We start from the raw sequence: 12,509 nt of genomic DNA, 5'->3' as shown, positions 1-12,509 counted from the left end.
GCCTTTCATATTATAGACACAAGCTACCCTACTATTATATTCATGTTCCAACCTGAAGAAAGTTGCACCCCAGCCATTCTAGATTTGCCCCACGCTGTGTTTACTCCTTCATATCTTTTCTGCATGGTTTGTACATCTGTTTTCTTCTCAATTAACCACCTTGCAAATGTGTATTCATCAAATTCCACCTAACTGGCTCCTTTTAGAAGGTTTTGCTCTTCTCTTAGAGATAACATTCCCTATTCCATTATTTTGTGACATTTTCACTCTGGTAATAATTTCTTATTATAAATCTTCCTCCCCTTCTACTTAGAGCTACTCAGACTCAGAGACACATCATATTTAAGTTTGTATTTATATTGGTTTTGGATCCAAGCCAGATGATAGAAAGAGCTCTATATTAATAGTTCTAACACTCTACTTTAAAAATAAATATCTGAGACATTGGATTTATTCATGAGAAACTATATTTATCGTTTGGATCCTCCAGTGGTAATCCTCAAAGGCAGGAACTGCTGTTTTCCGCTGGTCTAATGGTATGAGCCCTCCTTATCACAATCTAATTTGATATGATATTATAGGCAAAATAATGGAGTTGTAATGTATAATTTACTCTTTTTTCTCCAGTTTTTTTGAGATATATTTTTAAGTTTAAGTTTTTATGATATTGCGATTTATAGTAACAAATACGTATTTGGTCTTCGTACTGGTTTCTGGCACAGATTCTATAATCCCTAGAATTTCCTAAGAGGAGAGTCTTTTGTTATGTTAAGGAGGTAACTTTTGGACTCTACTTAAGGATGGGGGCTGGTTGCCAGGAGATCAAACCATGTGACTTGAGGGTTGGAATTTTCAGTCTCATCCCCTGACCTCCAAGGCTGGACGATGACCAAAGTTTTATTGATGACCGGTGGCTAATGATTTAATAATTATGCCTATGTAATGAGGCCTCCATAAAAATGCAAAATGATAGGGTTCAGAGAGCTTTCAGGTTGGTGGACACATGCAGATTTGGGGAGAGTGTCACACACGTGGAAACTCTGCACCCCTTTTCTCATAGTTTGCCCTATGCATCGCTTTCATTTGGCTGTTCCTGAATTATATTCTTTTATAAAAAATTGTTAATCTAGTTAGTAAAATGTTTCTCTGAGTTCTGTGAGCCACTCTAGCAAATCAGTTGAGCCTGAGGAGGTGGTTGTTGGAACTTCAGATCTTATAGCCAGTTGATCAGAAGCATAGGTGACAACCTTGACTTGAAATTGACATCTCAAGGTAGGGGCAGTCTTGTAGGACTTAGTGCTTAACCTGTGGAATCTGATGCTATCTCTGGGTAGATAGTGTCAGAATTGCTGTGGACACCCCGCTTGTGTCCAAGAACTGCTTGGTGATCTAGGACCAACCTCCCACCTATCCTACCACATCTCAAAATTTGGTGTTAGAATTATCAGGGCCTTTTAGGTGTACACTGTGATGATTTTATAAACATACATGTGGTGAAATGTTTACCACAATAAGTTTAGTTAATACATCCTCTACCTCACATAATTAACATTTTAATGTTGTGGTGGTGGTGAGAACATTAAATCTCTTACTTGCATAGCAAATTTTTTTCTTAAGATCTTTGGATTTACAAAAGTTGTGATTATTTTTTCTAATGTAGTAATATGCAAATTGAGGATATTCAATTATGCTATAAAATGCATGAAAAAAATAGTGAAATTCATTAAAAGTGTAAAACATAGATAGTAAATAAACTATTAGATATAGTTGAAACTCCTAGATGGATTGCATAAGGCATTTAGGTAGTGTAGTATAGGATGTAGTATAGTGTAGTATAGGATGTAGTATAGTGTAGTATAGGATGGACAATAAGTAAATAAGTAGTATGTAAAACAAGGCAAACTCAGAATATATATGAAATATCAAGAATAAACTAATAATCTTTAAGATATTCCCAAAATAGAAAGAATTAGTAAATGTGATAGGAGGAAAAATGTAACCTAAAGACAGAAAGAAGTGTAAAGACCAATTAATGATCATGACACCCCTGGACAATAAAACACATATGATCTCATTCTGGTCCCAAGTGTTCTCTTCACAACCCAAGAAACTCAAATAAAAATCATAGTGGTTTATTAGGCTAATTGATAGAGCAACTATGTATGCCCTAGACATCTTTCATCTGTGGGCTACTTGTTCAAACCTTAAATGTCAGTCTCATAATCACATCATAAGCTGAGAGACTTGATGCAGCAAAAAGAGAAATAGAACATATGTACTTTGCATAAGGGATTCAGGTAGCATGGTATTCCCACTTGTAGCCTTTTCTGTGTTAACCTAATCTTTCTCTTTTCTCTGTTTTCACACCGATGTTTTAAAATGTTTTAATTAACATTGATTTGAATATCTAAATTCTGTCTATGAGTCTTTCTGTTCCATGGGAAACAGGGTTCTTTCCCTTGGGATAGTTTCCCTGGTCGTACACTTGGAGGCTACCAGTGCATCAAGGTAATTTCTCATTTAACAAATAAAACTGTAGGCTCTGTTGGATTGTTTAAAATCACATAGCTCAGATGAAGTGAATAAATGAAAAATTAAATGACACAGTCAAGAAGACAATCTTTTCAATCAACAACAAAACATTTATGCTAGCTAAAAAATCATGAAACATTTAAAATTAAAGTCATTGTTATTAAAGAAATAATTTCCCTATTAAATACCAAGATCTGTGAGCCCTGCTGGAAATATTCAGGAGAGAGGTGGTAGAGTGGAGTTGATGAAACCTTTACCTAGGAGACAGAATGCAAACTCTAATCTGGCTTCTGTCAATTTCTAAAGTACTTACTTGGGTAGTTCAATTTTACTGAGCCTTGGTTTTCTCACATGACTGATGAGAAGAAGCCCAAGAAAGTATTTTGTGGATGCGATTTACATTTACAATCAGTTGACTTTATGATAATTGTTTATTATGTGGGTAGGCCTCATCTAATCAGTTGAAGGCCTTAAAATTGAAAACAAGGTTTCTTTGAAAAGAAAGAATTCTACCTCAAGACATAAAATTCCTGCCTGATTTTCCAGCCTGCTGGCCTGCCCTACAAATTTCATATTTGCAAATCCCATTATTGTGTAAGCCAGTTTCTTAAAATCTCTCTCTCTCTAGTCTGATTCTCTGGAAAAGCCTGGTATACCTTTTCTACTTTTATGCCACAGAAATAGGAAAGTAATTTGAAAACTTCAAAGTGCTATGCCACTTTAAGATATTATCATCCCAAATGCACCTCGAGTACATATTTTAAATTGACAAATACAAATGTATTATATGTTTCTGTAAAATTCTTCTTGTCAAAGGGCGCTGTCAATACTAGTTTGAACAGAAATGCCAGCTTTCAAAAGGGAAGACAGTGGGGAAGAGTTAAGTGATGCTTATAAACAATTGTTTTAATTATTTATTTTACGAATCTTAATTTAACAAAGATGAAAGCGGAGAAAGACCAGTTCCATTCTTTATTTCTCTTATTATTTAATATAATTGAGTAAATTGTCTATTTTGATTTTTAACAGAAAGCTTTCAGTCTCAAATCTTTCAGTAAAAATAAAATCTTACATTATTTATTTAATCTAAAAATACACAGAACTTTCCCCTTCACCACCATAATCCCCCATTCTTCTCTTTGCTCCGTCTTACTATAAAACTTGCCTTTCGGTTAGTCCAGCCCAGACAAACAGTGATTGCTCCACGTAGGTAAGTATGTATGTCCTCAAATAAAAACTCAACAATGGATTCTACTATTTGTTCTGCTGAGTTCACCATGAACAACTTACTTAAATCTCTTTTGCCCTCAGTTGGTAATCTAGCTAATCAACCACTTAGCATTGTTAACCATTGTTACATGTCTCTCTTATCATCATTCTACTTTCCATAAGCCTCATATCAGAATTAGTCTTATTACCCTAAACGCATAGCTCATTTTGGATTACAAACAATCCTTGTCTATAAGACTTGGCTCAATAATTTTAAATTCACCCTCCCAAATTAAACTTATCTTTAAAGTGTGAAGTTTGATGAAGAGTAAATTTTTAAAAAAGGCAATTCAGAATTGACAGGCTATTCTCAAATGAGCATTTCTAAAAATATTTGTAGCAGTGATCTCAATCAATCAAGTAATTGAGCTTGATGATACACAGTGATCATGTGAAAAAGAATAATGATCATTGGAATGTTTATTTACATTTTGGTAGTCATTTAAGTAAAACTGGTCTTGTATCCATACCTCATTATTCATTGATTTAAAAAGAATATGCATTCTTATTATATATTCCAGAGTTATCTGTGTGCAATAAAAAAACAGTTCATCTGTTAGGCTTGCTTAAGGATGTAATAAAAAATAAATAAAGCAAGTAGTGTTCAGACCAAATATTAAATAGTACTTGAATGTACTTGCATAGCTGTAGTTAAAGTTGAATTTTCTTTTCTAATCTTTATAAAACAGTCATTAACATGGAGTTATCATAAAAATGAAGCCTGTGTCTACTCTGTTGGGAGCGATAATAAAAAATGTTTTCACAAGGCTTCTTTTCTATCTTTATTTTTGGTTTGTGATTCTCAACATCTTTCCTTGAATTATGAGGCTTGTTAGTATCTTATTTCAAAACGTATTTCTCACCATCACACTTTTCTCATAAAATATCATTCTTCTAAGTAGTCTTGATATACCTGGAAACTCTTGGAGCAGACAAGAATTTTTTAAAAAATTTTAATCTCTAGAAATTTTAAAAATATTAACTCTAGCTAAATTCTAATGAGTCTTCCTTAATTATGTATTTTTTAATACTGTAAAAACTGTTAAGATGTATTGAGATGTACCTCAGTCCACCTCTTTATTTTGCTATGAAACCATATTCTTTGTATCTTTTGTCCAAAGAGCTCAAAGACTCCAATTAAAAATATATTATAAAGATAGCAACAAGAATAGTTAGGCCTGGGTAATTTTGCCTAGATATTGCAGGGTGTTCTTGGCTTGTTTTTGTTTTGTTCTGCTTTTACAAATGGTTGGAAATCTGAAGTTTCTGATTTATATATGAATTACTAAAGTTAAGATCGATGATCTTCCCGGCATCCCCACTCAGGACTCTGTTAATACCTGAATTAGAGAATGAAATGAGGGAAAGAATATATTATTTGTTGATCAAAGCTTGGTCTGAGTCTGTATGAAGGCCTAGAATTTGTAGACTACATTTACCTTTTTTTACTCTTCTATAGAATTGATAGGACATCTCCAGAGCCATGGATTACTGTAGGGTCCTTCTGTGAAATGTCTTCCCTCCTCATTCCTTTCTTGTTAGATGTGCTCTCAGAGTGCTTTTAAGGTATTAATTAAGAGGATGAGGTTCTAGAGTTGACAGACCAAAGTTTGAACCCAGTTTTGTCATTCATTACTAGTGTGACCTTGGAAAAGTTACTAAACCTCTTTCAATTTCCTCACCTGTAAAATAGGGATAATAACGATCCCTATTCCAGAGGACTATAGAGATGATTAAATGAGATAATTTATCTAAAACATTTAGTGTTGCTTGGCAACATAAGGACCACCTGATAAATGCTAGGCATTATCATCACTACTATTACGATTATATTTTTACTTAACTATAAGCTCCATGAGAGCAATAATCATTATTTTTTAAACTTTGTACCCCAGTACCTAGCATAGTATTTGGTACATGTTTGTTGAACTCAACTATACTTATGTTCTACAGAGAGATATGTAAAGGATAAATATTCTTCAGTTTTCTTAATTTCTTAGAGGTGGATGTAGAAGAAACAGTGTACTTGGCTTATGAATCATATATGCCGTTTGCCTAACCTATATTTCTAAACTAAAAATTAAATGCCCAGATCTTTAAAGGGGGGAGAAATTGGCTTATAACTTAAACATGAGAAAATTGAAAGTTGAACAAAACTAAGCAAGGCTACTTGTATGTTTATGATCTGTTTTTCCTTGCATCTGCTTCTTGGTTTTAAAAAGCAATACAGGTAAATAAAGATATGACCAGGAAGAGAGAAGAGGTAATATCAGAGCTATGTGAAGTTTATTTACTTTATTTCACCCTATTATTATATTGAGAGAATATTCTAGTTATCTTTGTAGCAAAGCAATTTCTCCCACTACATAGAAAGCTTTGGTAATTCTTCAACTACGGCTAAAATGCCAATCTTTCCACATTACTTGAAAGAAGTTTCAAGAAGGTTTCCTTAAAGAAAGTCACTGTGTAAATGTCTGATGATAAAAACTGTAAGATCATTGGGGCTTTCCCCACCAACTCATTGATTGTGAATTTCTTGATAAGTAAACCTTTATCTGCATGTTTTACAAAGTACACACCCTGCCATAGTAAGTGCCACAACCGGGGAAAGATAGATAGTGATATTTTTTGTTCTCAGTACTTTGGAATGTTGATTTTTCCGAATTCCTCATGCAGCATAATAAAAGGACTTTAAATTTCATATACAATCCACTTTGAGTACTCTTCTCAGAGCTGTCAGCCCAGAACTCAACTGATAAAGTGTTTCCATTAGGCTAAGGTGGGGCCTATTAAAACATTACATCATTCTGTACACACTGAACTACGGAAGGATCTCATACAGTACCTCCATGAGTAACTTGTCTAGTGAGCATTTCAGTGATTTGAGTGGTAATGATTCTTGCTTGAGAAAATATTTGTAAGCTACTCATGTTGCTCTTAGGAAATGTAGACATATTGAGTCTTTGACCTGTGCAAAACATTTGAGATTGCCAAGTCTAACCTTCTTGTTTTTGATACTTACCCAAGATCTAGTAGGTGAAAGAAATGGAACTAAAACCCAGGTTTCTTGTTCTTTTCACTACCTGACACTGATTCCTAATTATTTAAGGTAAAAATAAGTGATTTCATTTCAAGAGCACTCTTCTGTTCCTTCCGTAGTATAATTAAGGATTTTTTTTCAAGCAATTTTTCTCATGCCAGGAAGTTCTTCAATTTCATTCCATTTTTAAAAAAATATATAAACAAAACATTCAGAGTTTCTCTCTTCTGGAGAAATTGTCATGTGGTAAAATTTATTACATTTAAGTTTTTAAAAATACTAAAACTAAGTGAAGTTAATGACACTCAGTGAAATGTCGATTGCTCATTTGGGGAATGTAGCTTAAGACCCATATTTTAAAGTAAGACTTAGGCATAAGACAGATGGACACTTACAAATAGCTATACATTTTTAAAACATCACAGGAAACTATTTCATTGTGCAGCAAACTTGCAACCCCATCTTTTTCCAATGACTATACCAATAACGCAAATATAATTGAAATTATAATTTCATTCTTAAGCAGTTTGTGCAGCCTTAGCCATTAAATGAATTACTATGTTATTTCTTAAGATTGTCTGTATAGAATCCAATACTTTCCATGTGACTGTCATTGCATGGAATTTGTGAAGTTCACATGCCCTTAACTGCTTTAGGGAACACAGCCCCTGAAATGATTTTCTTTCTCTTGGAATTTCTAGAGCTCTTTACTTATGAACAACATATGACTACTTAACCCAAGACATAAAATTTTGTTGAATAAAGCTTCTAAGGAACTGTCTTCTTTGTACATAGTCATTGTTAAGCAAGTCCTCCTCTTGGAATAGTATCAAGACCCAAACTACCTCATCCCCAGTAACCTACAGTGACAACTATATATTTTGGAGTCAGTATATACCTAGGTTTAAGTGCTAACTCTGCCACTTAATAGCAAATTAAGGAATCTTGGGCAAATTAAGGAATCTTCCAGTGTCACAGTTTACTTAAGAAGACAATAATTCCTATCTTTCAAGAGTGTTATAAAGATTGTATAATTATATGTTTAAACTGCCTCCAGAGAGTGCCTAAAACATAGTAGGTTCTTAATAAATGGTACTAGTCATATTATTATCCTTCCAACAACGAGTCACTCCTGCTCTTTAATTCCTCAAATACTTACAGATCTTCACATTTCAAATGACCAAAACTAATGCTGATTATTAGATGGTCACATTTTCTCAGTATTATTTTCTAGGCTGATTATCTTACTTTTTAACTTTCTACTAAGGTATATAACCCTTAATTATCACATTTCTGTCATGTGCTTATTATGGTAAGACTTTCCAGCCTTTCTCTCTCTGAAAGACCAGACCCTTAATTATGTACTTTTCCCTTAGCCACATAACCAGGGATTTCAGAGCTCCTTAAGATTAATTAAATCTGCTACCATTTCTGCTGCAAAGCTGCCTTTATTTTAGACTGCTGAACTGAGGGTTAAGTGTTTTATCACAGGACAAATCAATGAAAAATCTGGACGTGAAACCAACAAGCTAGATTACCAGCTCTTTGTGACACTGGAAGAACACTTCCATTGACTGACTTTCTCTTCTGTGGAGTTTCAACAATACCTCTGTGAGACTCTGCCTAGAGACAGGAGCGTTTTCCTGTACTGTGATATGATGCATCCGCACACTCACAGACAATTCCTCATTGACTTTAACTGTAGAAAAGAGAAAGTTGGCACACTACTTAAGAAGGGCAAGTCAACCTAATTAACAATTACACTTATTCCGAGCTTGTCTATATTGCTTAACCATTGAATATTTATGGTGTAATTTTCCTGCTTAGAAATTACTATTCATTCAATTTAATTTAGCTTTATTAAATAACTGAATTTTGTCTGTTTTTCCAGGTCATTAGTGTAATGAGTAATCTGGCTCAAATTTCAATATATTGCTTCTTGACATAAAAATAAAAATGTCTCCATATTCTTCAGTACACGGTAATTAATTTTTTGTTTCCTCATAGAGGCAAAAAGGAAGACAAAATGTATCCTTTTATTAATGAATGCTTTTGTGCTTTACTTTATTAACACGGTTTTATGCCAAAGCCCAGAATGAATTATCCCTCCTAAACCAATCTCTGAAATTATGAATTTAAAGTTTTAGTTGTTCAATGTCATTAATTAGAGTGATAGAGACTTGAAACATTCTCAAAACTATCAAGTGTAATATATATATAACATATTATACATATATAACTATTACTTGGTTTGTGTATATGTGTATGTAAAATACGATGTTGAGGTAAATTTTGAATTAAAGCAAAATATAATCCTATGGTATAGACTGCTTATAAAGATACTATAACTATGAAGGCTTACATGTCATTTTCTTGGCATTTTGAATTTGGACTCTTCAATAATTAAAAATATTTTCCCTTCCAGTATTAGCTCAATTGTTGCTAAGTATGTATTTTAAAAATGGAGGAGACAAACAGAAAAATAAACTATAGATTATGCTATTTAACCATCATTATTATCTCAAATCTTCAGCTTGATGAGCACCTTTGCTTTACAAAATCTTTCACTCTAGTGTGTTTATCTTCAGTTTTGGAATAAAGAGAAGAATTTAATCTTAAAATAACACAATTCATGCTTAGCAATTTAGAGGTTCTGAATTACCTGTTCTAATATACAATTAATTTTAATTTGTAATAGTGGTAAATGTTTAATTAAAAACCTGCAGAATCCCTGTGGCTGTTTATTCTTTGTGTTGAAATTCAAGAAAGATTGTGCCATAAACATTTCTCTTCATTATCCATAAACATCTGAGGTGAGAAGAATGAATCAAGTTGAAATAGAATTCTTTACATGTTTGCTTTCATTTGATGCTAGCAAACTGTGAAAGCATTACCCAAAAGCATGGTTTTCTAGCTAGTAAACCAGTTTCGGAAATGTTTCCCAGTTTAATACAAACACACGTATTCAGAAAAGGAAATTGCTGTGTCAGGTGTTGATATGCGCCAGGCAGATTATTTCCTGTTTTGGAAATCACTGTACTCAGTTAATCAGAGCTGAGATAGTTTTATTCACCCTCTACAAGGAGAATTGGCCAGCCCAGTAAGACTGACTTCCAAATATTTCTTTAGAATTGAAGCCCAGGTTGTAAGACTCACTAGATACCTAAATATAAAATACTTTGACTCTTTTTCTATAAATTAGAAGTGTTCATTTCCATATGCTGTGATTTTTTTTTTTTTACCTTTTCATGATTTGTGTCTTTATACCAAAAGAACTTGGACTTTGAATTTGTTTCCGTTTATGCTATCAGTTTTACGAAATCCCTCTAGTAAGATGATACATAATTTTCCTGTTACGGGAAATTCTTGGCTACTCACATTAGTAGAGGCATGTTTTAGAAATCACATTTTAGCCAGTAACTCCATCTTTCCCAGTGCCATTTTCTAAATGACCTGCTATTATAAGCAAACTAATTGATCTAAATTTTATATTACTCCCAACTTTTTTACCATATTATTGCTTTATACCCCAACACTCTAACCTCTCTTCCTTTGGTAAATGTATCATACTCTTTTTGTAGAACTTTTCCCCTGACCACTTGTTTCAAGTAGGAGGTGCCAAGGGTACTACCCAATCACCTGCAATTCTAGTGATTGGACCACTCCAGGCTAATAGCAGCATTCCCCAAGACTTTTCTAATTTAAGCATGGTAGAGATAATGTGAAAAGAGGTATCTGATTACTAGATATATTAATTTGGAAGTCGTCTGTGATCATTTATTATTTAGTGTTTTTTAAAAATTGATTTAAAAATTCCTCCTTAAATCATATAGAGAGTAGTTACATCAAATAGAGAATAACCTATTGTTATATTTGTGTCTTTTATTAATATGGAATTTAACATTTTTAGGTAGCCAACATGTTTTGTTCTATTGCTGCTAAGTTTGTAACGTTTCCTTGCTCTAATGTTTGATTAATAATACATTTAACAAATACTTTTTACGTTTTGAGCATTGTTCACTTACTTTTGCTAAGCAGTAGATCATATACTTGAACTCTGCAATGATAGAAAATGGCAGTTGTTTTTGCTGAATTTATTCTGGAAAGTGATAGTTCCTAATGAGTAGAATTTAGTGACAAGGGGACCATATTTTCACTGCCTTGTTTTGTTTAAGGCTCAGGACCACCCAGTGAGCGAGTGAAGGCAGGGAGGCTATTTGCAAAATTTTTTAAAAGGAAAAAAGTCTGTGCACCTGTTGCACAGCTGTAGCGACAGCCTAACTGGGACAAAGCATGCAGGGAGTGTGCTCAGCAGTTACTTCTCTCACTTGAGGTGTAAATGCTTTGCTGTTTTCAGAATTCCTATGGAAAGCATCAGGCCTAACAACATCCTCAATGACTTTCTGTGAGAGATTCTATCCTGCTCCTACTCTTTAAATTGTGGAAAGTAATAAAGAGTAACTGTTTTCCAATGGCAGGAGACTTGATAATATGACAGATTTTAAAAGAAAAAACAAATGAGAGAAAAAGAAAGTGATTTTTGAGCCATTTCCATCATTACAGAAATTTCTGTCAAACAATGTTGCTCTGGAAATTCCTATTTTATAAAAATACAGTCTTAAATAAAGTTTAAGATACAATTATTAGGTTCACACCAAGCTATATTTTCCCTTAGGTCTTAAAGAGTCTTTATACTTTTTTTGTGTTTGAAAATAAAACAACAAAAAAGTGGTATGTTCTTATACTGGAATGTTGCTCAGCAAAGAAAATGAACAAATTATAGGTACACACAAACTGGATAAACCTTATAATCATACTGTTGAGCAAAATATTTATGATGCTAAAGAAAGCTATTACTATACTCCATTTACATAAAGTTCAGAGAAAGGTATACATACAGAAGTCGATAAAAGAAACTATAACAAAATCAAGGTAGTGATTATCATAAAATTATAATAATGGTTATGTCTAGGGGAGAGGGAGGAAGATACACTCTAGAAGGTATACATAAATAGGCTTCTCAGTTATCAGCAATATTCTATTCCCCAACCCATGTGGTGATAACATCTGTATGTTTCTATAAACTCTTCTGAATATGTTATATTTTGCAATAAAAGTAGGATAAAAATCACTGTCATAGTTAATTGGAAATGCCTGCTTCTTTGAAAATATCAAATCATTTTTTAAAATTAATTAATTAATTAATTTTTAAACTACAGCACCTGGTATTCCAAGGTGGTCTCCCATATAAGTATTAACCAGGCCCAACCCTGCTTAGCTTCCAGAATTGGACGAGATCAGGCACGTTTAGGGTGGCATGGCTATAGACTAAAATCATTTAAAAACCAATATGACCGAGAGACTATTCATGGAACCTAGATGCGAGTGTACAGATTTTAGTGTGCAAGCTGGAGTGTTACCTTTTAGTGATGAGAGGAAATCCTTAATTTAAAAATGTTGGCAGTAGATTATGGTAGACATACTTAAACAAAAATAAGATCACTTTCTTATTCCCCGGGGGTTTATATAAACTAGATGGCATATTTTTATTCTATAAGTGTCTAGATGTTTTAAATATCTTTACTGAGTTGTTGCCATTTTCTTCTAGATGTCATGTTAAATAAAAGATTAATGGAGGTGTTTGTTGATTTAGAAGTTGATACTGATC

General features: G+C 33.3%; 1 pseudogene; it reads right to left on the bottom strand.

Annotated features, from left to right (window-relative positions):
* Positions 1-12,051: 12,051 nt before the first annotated feature.
* LOC120618765 (uncharacterized) lies at positions 12,052-12,170 on the bottom strand (annotated as a pseudogene).
* Between the last annotated feature and the right edge of the window lie 339 nt (positions 12,171-12,509).

The sequence above is a fragment of the Pteropus medius genome, unplaced genomic scaffold (assembly GCF_902729225.1).
Source record: "Pteropus medius unplaced genomic scaffold, Ma_sr-lr_union100, whole genome shotgun sequence".
Taxonomy (NCBI): Eukaryota; Metazoa; Chordata; class Mammalia; order Chiroptera; family Pteropodidae; genus Pteropus; species Pteropus medius.
The sequence above is the reverse complement of the archived record's forward strand: the minus strand, read 5'-3'. Positions and strand labels throughout refer to the sequence as shown.